Source organism: Armigeres subalbatus, chromosome 2 (genome assembly GCF_024139115.2).
Source record: "Armigeres subalbatus isolate Guangzhou_Male chromosome 2, GZ_Asu_2, whole genome shotgun sequence".
Classification (NCBI taxonomy): domain Eukaryota; kingdom Metazoa; phylum Arthropoda; class Insecta; order Diptera; family Culicidae; genus Armigeres; species Armigeres subalbatus.
Genome location: NC_085140.1, coordinates 408,393,268 through 408,403,972, shown reverse-complemented (window position 1 = coordinate 408,403,972; position 10,705 = coordinate 408,393,268).

The following is a 10,705-nucleotide window of genomic DNA, read 5'->3' as shown; positions in this document are numbered from 1 at the left end:
AGAAAATGTAAATTGTGTAAAAAAGGAATCCAGTGCATAGCGTAAGGGAGAATAAAGTGATTTCTGTGGCGCAGTAAATAATGGAGCAGAACTATATACGGCGATTTGTTTTTTTTTTTAAATTTATTTATTGACTGATGATTCGATATTATATAAATTCACAATTATTCTTATGCAGAGATTTGTTTCACTTAGAGCCGCTTTCTTCACTCCCGCTAAGTCGCCAAACCATGTTTAAGCGTATGGGTAAGCACCGCTTGTTAAAGACCTAAAAAACAATAAGGCTGCGGGGAAGGACCAGCTCTCGGCTGAGCTTCTCAAACATGGCAGTGAACAGCTTTATGAAATTCTGCACCATATTAATGTCGATAATATGGGAAGACGAGGAAATGCCTGCTAGCTGGTTGGATGGCCTCATTTGCCCTCTCTTCAAGAAAGGGCACAGACTGGAGTGCACCAATTACCAAGGAATAACCCTCCTTAATTCGGTGTACAAAATTATTTCTCGTATTCTGTTCAATAGATTGAGACCGCTTGAAGAGTCCTTTGTCGGCGAATACCAAGCAGGTTTTAGTGAGGGCCAATCAACGATAAATTCCTGGAGTACAACTTGCAGACACATCATCTGTTTTACGATTCAGTTAAACGGAATGAATTAAGGCAAATTAAGCTTGAATATGGTTTTCCGGCGAAACTGATACGGTTGATTCGTATAACGTTGGACGGATCGAAATCAAGTGTAAGGGTTGCGGATGAAATATCGACGTCATTTGCTACCTTAGATGGATTAAAGCAGGGAGATGCACTCTCAAATCTACTGTTCAATATAGCGCTCGAGGGAGCGATTAGGAGAGCTGGTGTGCAAAGAAGCGGTACCATTATCACAAGATCGCACATGCTCCTGGGATTTGCGGACGATATCGGTATTATCGGGATTGATTGCCGTGCCGTGGAAGAGGCTTTTGTGCCTTTTAAGAAAAGATAGCGATGATTGGACTCACGATCAATACCAGCAAAACGAAGTACATGGTTGCTGACAGTCAACGTGGGTTCATTAGTGGTGGTGGTAGCGAAATGGTGCTGGATGGTGAAAAATTTGAAGTGGTAGAAGAATTTGCGTATCTTGGAGCATTAGTGACGTGCGATAATGATGTTACTCGCGACGTGAAAAGGGGTATTGCAGCTGCAAATAGGGCTTATTACGGACTTCGTAACCAGCTCCCACTATACCACACTGATTCTTAGGGTGGCTTTATAAGGCCATGAAACATGGACGTTAAAGGAGGCTGATCGGAGAGCTTTCGGAGTGTTTGAGCGTAAGGTGCTGCGGACAATACTCGGCGGTAAACAGGAGTACGGTATCTGGCGGCGTCGCATGAATCACGAGTTGTACCATGAGTATAAAGGGATGGATATTGTTAAGCTTATCCAACACGGCAGACTACGGTGGGCTGGACATGTTGTTCGTATGCCGGAAGAACGTCAAGCCAAGATAATATTTAGTAGAGAACCCGGAAGAACCACTTCGTGAAAGGCTGCATAATTATACGATGGCTTTTTGCAGTTGTAGAGGACCTGAGGGCGCTCAATGTTCAGGGCGACTGGAAGCGATTGGCCCAGGATCGAGTCCAGTGCAGAAGGCTACTCCATTCGACGTAGGTTCATCGAAGACTGAAGAGCTGTAGCCCATCATGTATCAAGTAAGTAAGCACCACTTAAGAATAAAGCGGAGGTGAAGAAATTGGCTCTTACAACTGCGAATAATTCAGTGGCTTTTTTAGAAAATCGATAATTCATTGGCGTGATTAACAACAAGGGAGAAATATATTAAAAAAAAAACCTGAATTCAACTGAAATAGTTATACCACAGATAACAGATATTGAGGCTGGCATCCGATACGTGTGTAAACATCCGCAACCGTTAATTCAAATGTATATTAAATTGAGACCGCGTTTGGCAATCAATTGGAGATGGCGCAATGATCATTGTTATTGAAAACGCAGCCCGAATGCAGCTGTCAAATACATTGGCTGCGTTCGACGGTTGTTATTCCGCTGCGTTCGTATGTACTGCCGCAATCAGTTGAGTAGATGGCAGTAGTGGGCCAACGTATATCAATTCAAAAGTTTACACAGGATTTTCAATAAAATTTGTTCTAGCTTAAATATCTGTTATCTGTGGTTATACTAATTTTATCACAGATATGTATGCTTATGGGAAAATATCCAGTATTAAGGCTCCCCCAGACCTAAGCGATTTCATAGCCGCGACGGCGACAACTAGTCGCCGCGATTCTATCGCTGGGTCGCTGTAGACAATGTTCCATTTATCCTCCAATACCAGCGACGACAGAATCGCAGTCGCCAAGCGATAGAATCGCGTCGCGACTGTCGCGTCGCGTGTGTTTGGGGGAACCTTTACTAGATTAAGCAGCTCGAGCAAAGTTTGAAATTAAATTGAGATCAAAATTTGCTGTCATGATGTCAATTATTTGATTACTCCAGTTAATCTCGTTTTCTATCGATTAACGGTTAACACAGCAGAAATGAGAGCATAATTTACAGTGTGGAATCATACTGAAAACAAATTTTGCTGTTAATGAAATAACAGATTAATAAATTTGATATCATAAGATTTTTAATTTGAAATCAAAATAAGTATTTGATTAGATTATTCTTATGAACACTCATAACAACAACAGCATATTTTGTTTGCAGATTGCCCTTAATCTTCGAAAATAACACACTTTAGATAATCAACAACATAGTTTGATGTAAAACTGCTATCATTATGATAACTAAGGAATGCATATTGAAAGCATGTTTAGTTATCAATTTGTATGAAATAACAATTGACTTTAAATTTTGTTTTCAATGTAATCACAACAGCAGAGCTTAATATCAATTTGCTCTCATTTTGTTAACCGACATTGCTCGGGAGACGTTTCACACGATGTTCTAAATCTTGCACCCGGTATGTGGTGGAGGGCTTCAGTAGGAAACCAGGGATTAAGATTTAGCATCATTTTCAAAAGCTTATTTTGTTTCACTGTACTCGTCTATGATGCGATAGGGCACATTTTTGCCACACCGGGCAACCATAAGTAAGACCAAGTCTGACCACGCACATTTGTAGAGAAGAAGCTTGTTGGATAACTGGAGGGACGATTTGGTGGATCAACGAGCGTGATAAAGCGTTGGTTTTTTCAATGGTTCGAATGATGTGCTTGTCAAAAAGTAGTTTCCTGTCCAGAGGGTCCAGAGTCAGTCCAAGGTAATTTCCTTCTTCATTCCAAGGGGCGTTGTTTCCATTGATGGCGATATCATTTGTAGGAAGGTATCTCGGCGAGCGTGAAGAAAATAGCTTCAATTTTAGTAGCATTGGTTTTGATTCGCCACTTCTGCTGAAATTCTTGAAGTTTCTCCTCCGACTTGCAGCCATTGACAGACACAGCGAAAGTTCAATCCAGGGTAGGGTGACCATATGAGATTTTCCCAAAGGAGGACAATTCACCCGAATGGGGTGAAAAAGGAGGACATTTGCTTGAAAAAGGAGGACATTAAAAAACATCGATCGATTTTAAGTTTAAAAATATGATTAAGAATATTATATTTGTTAGATTTTTGCATACTAATGCCTATTGGAAGGAGTACTTTCTTCTATTTTATTAATACAACAGATTACTTTATTAACTCCAGATGGAAAGTTTCCGACTTTCATTATAGTCTACATAAAGAACTTTCTAATTATAAGCTACCAGCAACATATTATTAATGGGAAGAATTTAGCCTCAACTATTTTAAAAAAAAAAATTATAACAAGAATCATCGTTTACAATTCTGAATATTTTATTGCAAAAATACACAACTGACCGAACATAAGGACCAAATACAAGATACTTAGTGGTCCAGCGATTTTTTTTCTTGAATGCCATTGAGAATCACAATTGAAGGCATATGAATTAGAATGATACCGTTAGGGAACGTCCACAAATTACGTAACGCTTAGAGGGGGAGGGGGGTTGAGTGAAGTGTACCGATCCATATAAAATTTTGAGAAGCTTCATACAAAAAGCGTGACATACGGGGGAGGGGGTTGAAACAGTCCAATTTTTGCGTTACGTAATTAATGGATCTTCCCTTATCTTTATGACCATAAAGTTCTCAATTGAACAAATTCTAAACTGTTTAGATTTAGTCTAAAGAAACTCAAAACTGTTCAGATTAGCTCTAGGTATTTCTATTCCATACCAGGCATGGCAAGGCGGCTGATCTTTACCTCATACATACCGTGCAATGCGCTTAAACAGCAATTTGATGGGTGCTTACTTGTAGAAAATGCTTGAGAAGCATTTGCATGCTTTTTCCCCAATTCATTTCTCACAATTCCCATGCTTCTGATATGTTTGACCCCTGCATTACTGTAACTCATGCATTTTGTTATCTATATTTCCATTATTTTATTCCAAAACCTAAAGTAAATTTTTCAGAATTAAAACCAGAAACTCAAACGTGTGCAATGTTTTGTTACAGAATGGACTTATGTTGTATTATTGTTTTTTAAACTAAAATGTTTTCAGCAATGCAACTGTTTTCCCAAAATTTCCAAAAAGGAGGACTTTTTAGCGCAAAAGGAGGACATCTGGTTTCTAATGAAAAAGGAGGACATGTCCTCCTTTAGGATACCATATGGTCACCCTAATCCAGGGGGAAAGATTTTACTAGCTGCACTATGTACAGAAGGCAGTTTGCTTTATGTAGTTTGAAAATTATTGCTCCTTGCCAAACAGAATCTTTCTTAATCGATTGACCACTATAATGTTTGCTGTATGCAGCGCCGTAGCGTGTGGTTGGCTAGGTTGGCTCCCGCCAAGGGCGCCAGGCCTTAGGGGAACGCCGAAATCCAGAACTGTGAGAAATGATGAAAAATCTCATCAAGTTTTCTACGCGCTTGGATACCACTTGAGTTGAACAGGAAATACAATTGAAAAGAAATTTAATTATTATTTAAAGAAATTAACTTTTGTTTTTTTGGAAGGGAAAAATATATTAAGCTCTTTTAGTGGAATGTATTAAACCGTCTAAGACGAATTAAGTACTGTCCATTTAATTCCACCAGTTAATTTTCGTTATCTTTGCAGATACGTATTTCGACCACAACTGTGTGGTCGTCTTCAGTGTCTTGTACTTGACTCGACTTAGTACATGGACAGTACTTAATTCGTCTTAGACGGTTTTTTTTGGAAGGCTTATTTGTCGTTAAACGTTACGAAGCTAATATCATGTTTTAATTCCAATATTTCATGATTCTTATGTACTAATGTTAGTTTTGGGGAACTGAAAGACTTATGATTTGGAAGAAAATTTAGGGTGCTTAAGTAATAATGATGCGGATGTTCACATAGTTGCTATTCTTGACGATGTTCCATTTCTGTAACGAACGAACATTTTCTTGGGAGACTATACCAAGAGGAAGACATATGAAAGGGAAACGACAGACATTGAACTGGAAAACAAGAGGAAGATATTCGTGATGGGATATGGCAGAAAAGAGGATGGGCGACAAACAATTTAAGTTTAAATAAGCTAATTTTTCCAATACTATTTTTAGCTGAATAAGCGCTTCAACCGCTTTCAAGGTTTGTTAGGAGGCTTTGGTTATTTTCCTCGGACCCGGAGATATTCCTTTAGTGCATATCTGGGGCCACGATGTTTCTTTCACGCCCACACAACGTAAACAATATCCTGATATTCCTCGCTGCAAACAGATCTTCCGAGAGCCTAATTCCGAAAATATGTGGATTTAGAGTGTAGTGATTGGACAGTAGACGACACATGATTCGAATGAATGTTTCGACATCTATGGGCGAATTAAATACAGCCAACTACCCAACTCTCTTTTTTTTATTTCTGTTGGTTTTGTTTCAAGATTCCTGAGGCTAGTTCAAGCCTGTAGTAAGCTATGGTGAATAAAACTAGCAAGCCATGACTTCGACAAACGACAGAACTTAGACATTCTTCAATAAAGCTTTGAAACGAGTACACGTCTTTCATTGCTACAAAGCCCTAGTAGCACACTTCAGTTCGATTTGGTTGCAGCAACTCCAATGTGACTTGATTTGGTCGCATATGAGTCACAGTGACTGATATGTGACAACCCAAGCAACCAAAAGTTTACATTTTTCTTAAATTTGTTCCTAACCGAACCAATTAGTTCACTCTTGGTTCACATCGAGTTCCAAGCACCTTAACAGAACTTCGAAGTTCACTTTTGCGCTCCAGCCATACAAAAAATTACTTAAAATGCAAGCTGCTTAAGCCAAAACATCCCATCTTATCCGTACTTTTGGTTGCTTGGGAAGCGTGCTACTCGGGAGGTTTTCCTGACGAACTAATAGAAAAATTCATCGAAGGATATTTTCTGGTCATAAACATCATCGTACAAGCGCCCACCTTATCCAAAGGATCCGCTTTCTTATTTCCCGGGATAGCGCAATGAGAAGGGACCCTGACCAATTTATTTTAAAAGTATCCCAGCTCTTATCATGCTTTTCGTTTTGCACATGCCAAGAAAGGGCCCTCCTTTGGCGTGCAATAAGACGCGCGACTACAAGGCAAGACCATGCTGAGGGTGGCTTGGTTCGATTCCCGGCGCCAGTCTAGGAAATTTCCGGTTTGGAAATTGTCTGGACTTTCCTGGGCATAAAAGTATCATCGTGTTAGCCTCATGATATACGAATGCAAAAATGGTAACTTGGTTTAGAAACCTCGCCACGGTGCCCCGGTAGACCGTTATTATAAAAATAAAATGTCCATCAAAACCAAGTACAGGGCTCGATTCCTGTGGTAATTCTGCACCTCTGGACCAATTTTTAAAAAAAATCCCTAGGAGGAATCTCGAGAAATCTTGATTTGAAGTTTTTAATTAAGAAATTTCAAAAGAAGCTATATTTTAATTCAATAATATCCCCAAAATACCTTCAAAGCCGTCCAAAAAGTGGTCCAAGTTGTTTTCAATCAGTTTGCATTTGTTGCCTTATTATAATTATAAATGTTTACAACTGATTAAGCTCACCAAACTGACTTAGGTATGTTTTTTGTATGGCTTGAAGCCGTCTATCTTCAAGTATGCTACCTCTCGTTCAGAAATGAATGCCATTCAGATTAAAGTTTGTATTTTTGCCTTTCTCGTACAACTAAGTTGTACCGAAAGGCTATCATTTCACTCCAAATTCGAACTTTTGATAGAAGTCCCGGAGACCCATAGTGTTATATACCATTCGACTCAGCTCGATGAGCTGAACAAATGTCTGTCTGTCCGTGTGTGCGTGTGTGTGTGCACAAAATGCCATAAAAAACATTAGCCAAATTTTCACATAGAAACTCTTAACCGATTTTCTTGCAACAAGTTGCATCCGACAGAGACTAAAACGCTGTTGATCACTATTGAATTTCATAATAATTGCAAATTGCAAAAAATAGATAATATTAAAATAGTGATGAGACATAGTCACATAGAACAATAATGTGTTATGAAAAATGCCTTGCATCTATGAATATTTTTAAAGTTTATCCGTGGCTTGCTCCCATAAAGAGTTTCATCGTACTATAAAGATGCTCGTGTTGCACGCATTCAGGCGTAAGTATGCTCTTCGTTCAGTTTCATAGTACTATGAAATTGTCCGAAAGTCAAAATTCGAACATAGGAAATTCAAGAAACTTTTGGCAGCGCCATCTGTCGTCTACTAGTGTGAATTTTCTATCATAACATTAGACGGTGTAACTGTTTTGCCTTTCTTGTACATCATCGAGGTGTAAGCGTGTAGGCTACATTTATTACCTTTTTGCGCGAGAAAGGCGCCATCACCACTAGGTGAATTAATCTGGTTTTTTTTATTGTATTCACAAATGTATTCGAGCATCAGAAGTAAAGATTGTAGTATGGAACAAATTGATGAAAAAAAAAGCTTAAAGATTTGTTTAAAGTAGTGTAGCTGTTAAGCATTATATAACAGGTTAGATCTTCATCAGATGCTGTAACAATTGAATTGACGGGCTTTGTCATATTCTGAGATTTCCCCAAAAAGATCATCGGACTGGTAATGACTCCAAAGATGGCGGTAAGGAAAAGCTACGATTTTCCAGAGTGAGCTTGGCATATAGAATGAGATCTCGAGAACCAAGAAAAATGCACAAGAGAAAAAAAAATACAAGCTTTGTGCATATTCTTTTGGGTTTTCGGTTACGACGAAGATAAAATATTCAATTTTTGAACTTTAACATAGAAACAAACTGAACCTTTGCTTATCTCCGTCACTACACATCTAGTTCGGAATTGTTAATACGATTTTAAAGTTGCTCAAGAAGCGCCATGTTGAGTAAATTTATGGGTGAACCAAGTACAGATGAGGCATCAAAAAATTGCATAGAGTTCATTAGAATCCCGATCTTTAGGATTACGTCATTACTCTTCCAAAACATTAACAATTTTCTTATTAATATTTCAATCAGCAAGATCTGAATTGATGGCTTTGCTAGCAGCTGGGAAAAGCCGCAGCTTCCATTCACGTCAAAGTACCATATCTTGAATTATCATTTCTCAGAGTTCTGTAGAGGTACCGTAATAGGTTTGGCTTACATATCAAACATGCTTTTTCTAGTCCGTTGATTAGAACTTTGACTTTGGCATCAAAGATCGGTTAATATGTGCAGTGATCGAGTATAAAAGCTTTTAACTACTTCTTCTTCTTCTTCTTATTGGCATTACATCCCCACACTGGGGGACAGCCGCCTCGCAGCTTAGTATTCATTAAGCACTTCCACAGTTATTAACTGCGAGGTTTCTAAGCCAAGTTACCATTTTTGCATTCGTATATCATGAGGCTAACACGATGATACTTTTATGCCCAGGGAAGGCGAGACAATTTCCAATCCGAAAATTGCCTAGACCGGCACCGGGAATCGAACCTAGCCACCCTCAGCATGGTCTTGCTTTGTAGCCGCGCGTCTTACCGCACGGCTAAGGAGGGCCTATTATTATACACGAACTCTGGTCTTACTTCTCTTTATTATGAACATAAACACTAAATTCAAATTAATGTTTACCTTTCATTATATTAAAGATTGAAAGCAACACTTATTCTAAACTCGAGCAAGTTAGCCATACAAAAACATAATTAAGTCAGTTTGGTAAGATAAGTCAATTGTATTTATTATAGTTCTAATAACGGCAACGCGTGCTTAGAATCATCTTTGGCGTTGTGCAAGAGAGTGGTGTGTGACGGCGAAGGATGAAACAAGAGCTCGCCCAGCTCTACGGCGAACCCAGTACCCAGAAGGTAGCTAAAGCTGGAAGGGTACGATGGGCAGGGCATATTTCAAGAATGCCGGACAGCAACCCTGCAAAGCTGGTGGTTACTTCCGACCGGCAGGTACAAGAAGAATTTAAGGACATCTACTAGGTGGATTAATCAGGGTTTTTGGTAATATTTTAGAGATTCTAATATGGATTGTTTTGAAATTTCTTAACTAAAAACTTCAAATCAAGATTTCTCGAAATTCCTCCTAGGGATTTTTAAAAATTGGTCCAGAGGTGTAGAATTACCACAGGAATCGAGCCCTGTACTTGGTTTTGATGGACATTTTTATTTTATAATAACGGTCTACCGGGGCACCGTGGTGGAAGTACTTAATGAACACTAAGCTGCGAGGCGGCTCTGTCCCAGTGTGGGGATGTAATGCCAAGAAAGTAAGGGGCGTCTCATAACGGTTTCGCCAAGGGCGCTGGGAGTCCACGCTACGGCTCTGGCTGTAGCTATAGATAGAGAACAGACACGTTAGCTAAAAAACCTTTTTACGTTGGTTATAAATATTACACTCGTACTGTTCATTTCGCTCAGTCTTCGCACAGTATTCTTCCAGATGTCCTTATGCATGTTGTTTTTATCGTTTTAAAAACCCTGGGTGGATCCTTTCGGTTGATTATGCTGGAAATGTCGTCGACGTATCTGCACCATTTCTCAGGCAGTACTCCTTTCTCCTGGAGGTTGCTTTCAAAATTTGCCATTAAGAGTTCGCACAAAAACGGTGATAGCGGATTTCCCGTCGGTGCTCTCTTCCCCTCCCTGTTTGCAGTAGTTACCACGGAATGTGAAGTAGTTCTCAGTCATGGATAGTTTTGACAGATTTAGGTGGTACATATTCACCCTTCCTCGCCATGCTGTTTTCGTCCTTTGTGTTAGCAGCCGATCCTCCAGAATATTCAGAGCGTCTTTAACTGGAACGCTTAGGAACAATTAATGCCACTGCGTCAAATATCATTATGTCCACTTCTTCAATGTGTGCTGATTCTAACAGCTTCTGGGCGAACTCGTTCGTTTTGATGACTGACCTGCTGAGGAATGGATACATGGAAGAAGAGGACATAATGGTATCATTCGACGTAGCGGCATTATTCCCAAGCGTTCCAGTGAAAAACGTTTTGGCGAGGAAAGGGCTAATTCATATTTCTGTTCATTCTCGTTCATCTTGATATACTCAACATCTACATATTTATCTTGAGGAGTCTCCAGTTAGCCTTGCGAGCAAAGGCGTAGGATTGCCAATCCGGAGATGGCGAGTTCGATACATACTCATGCAATGGCGGATACAGAACAGCTTTTAATTAATAACCGAGGAAATGCTAATAGAATACTAAGTTGAAAAG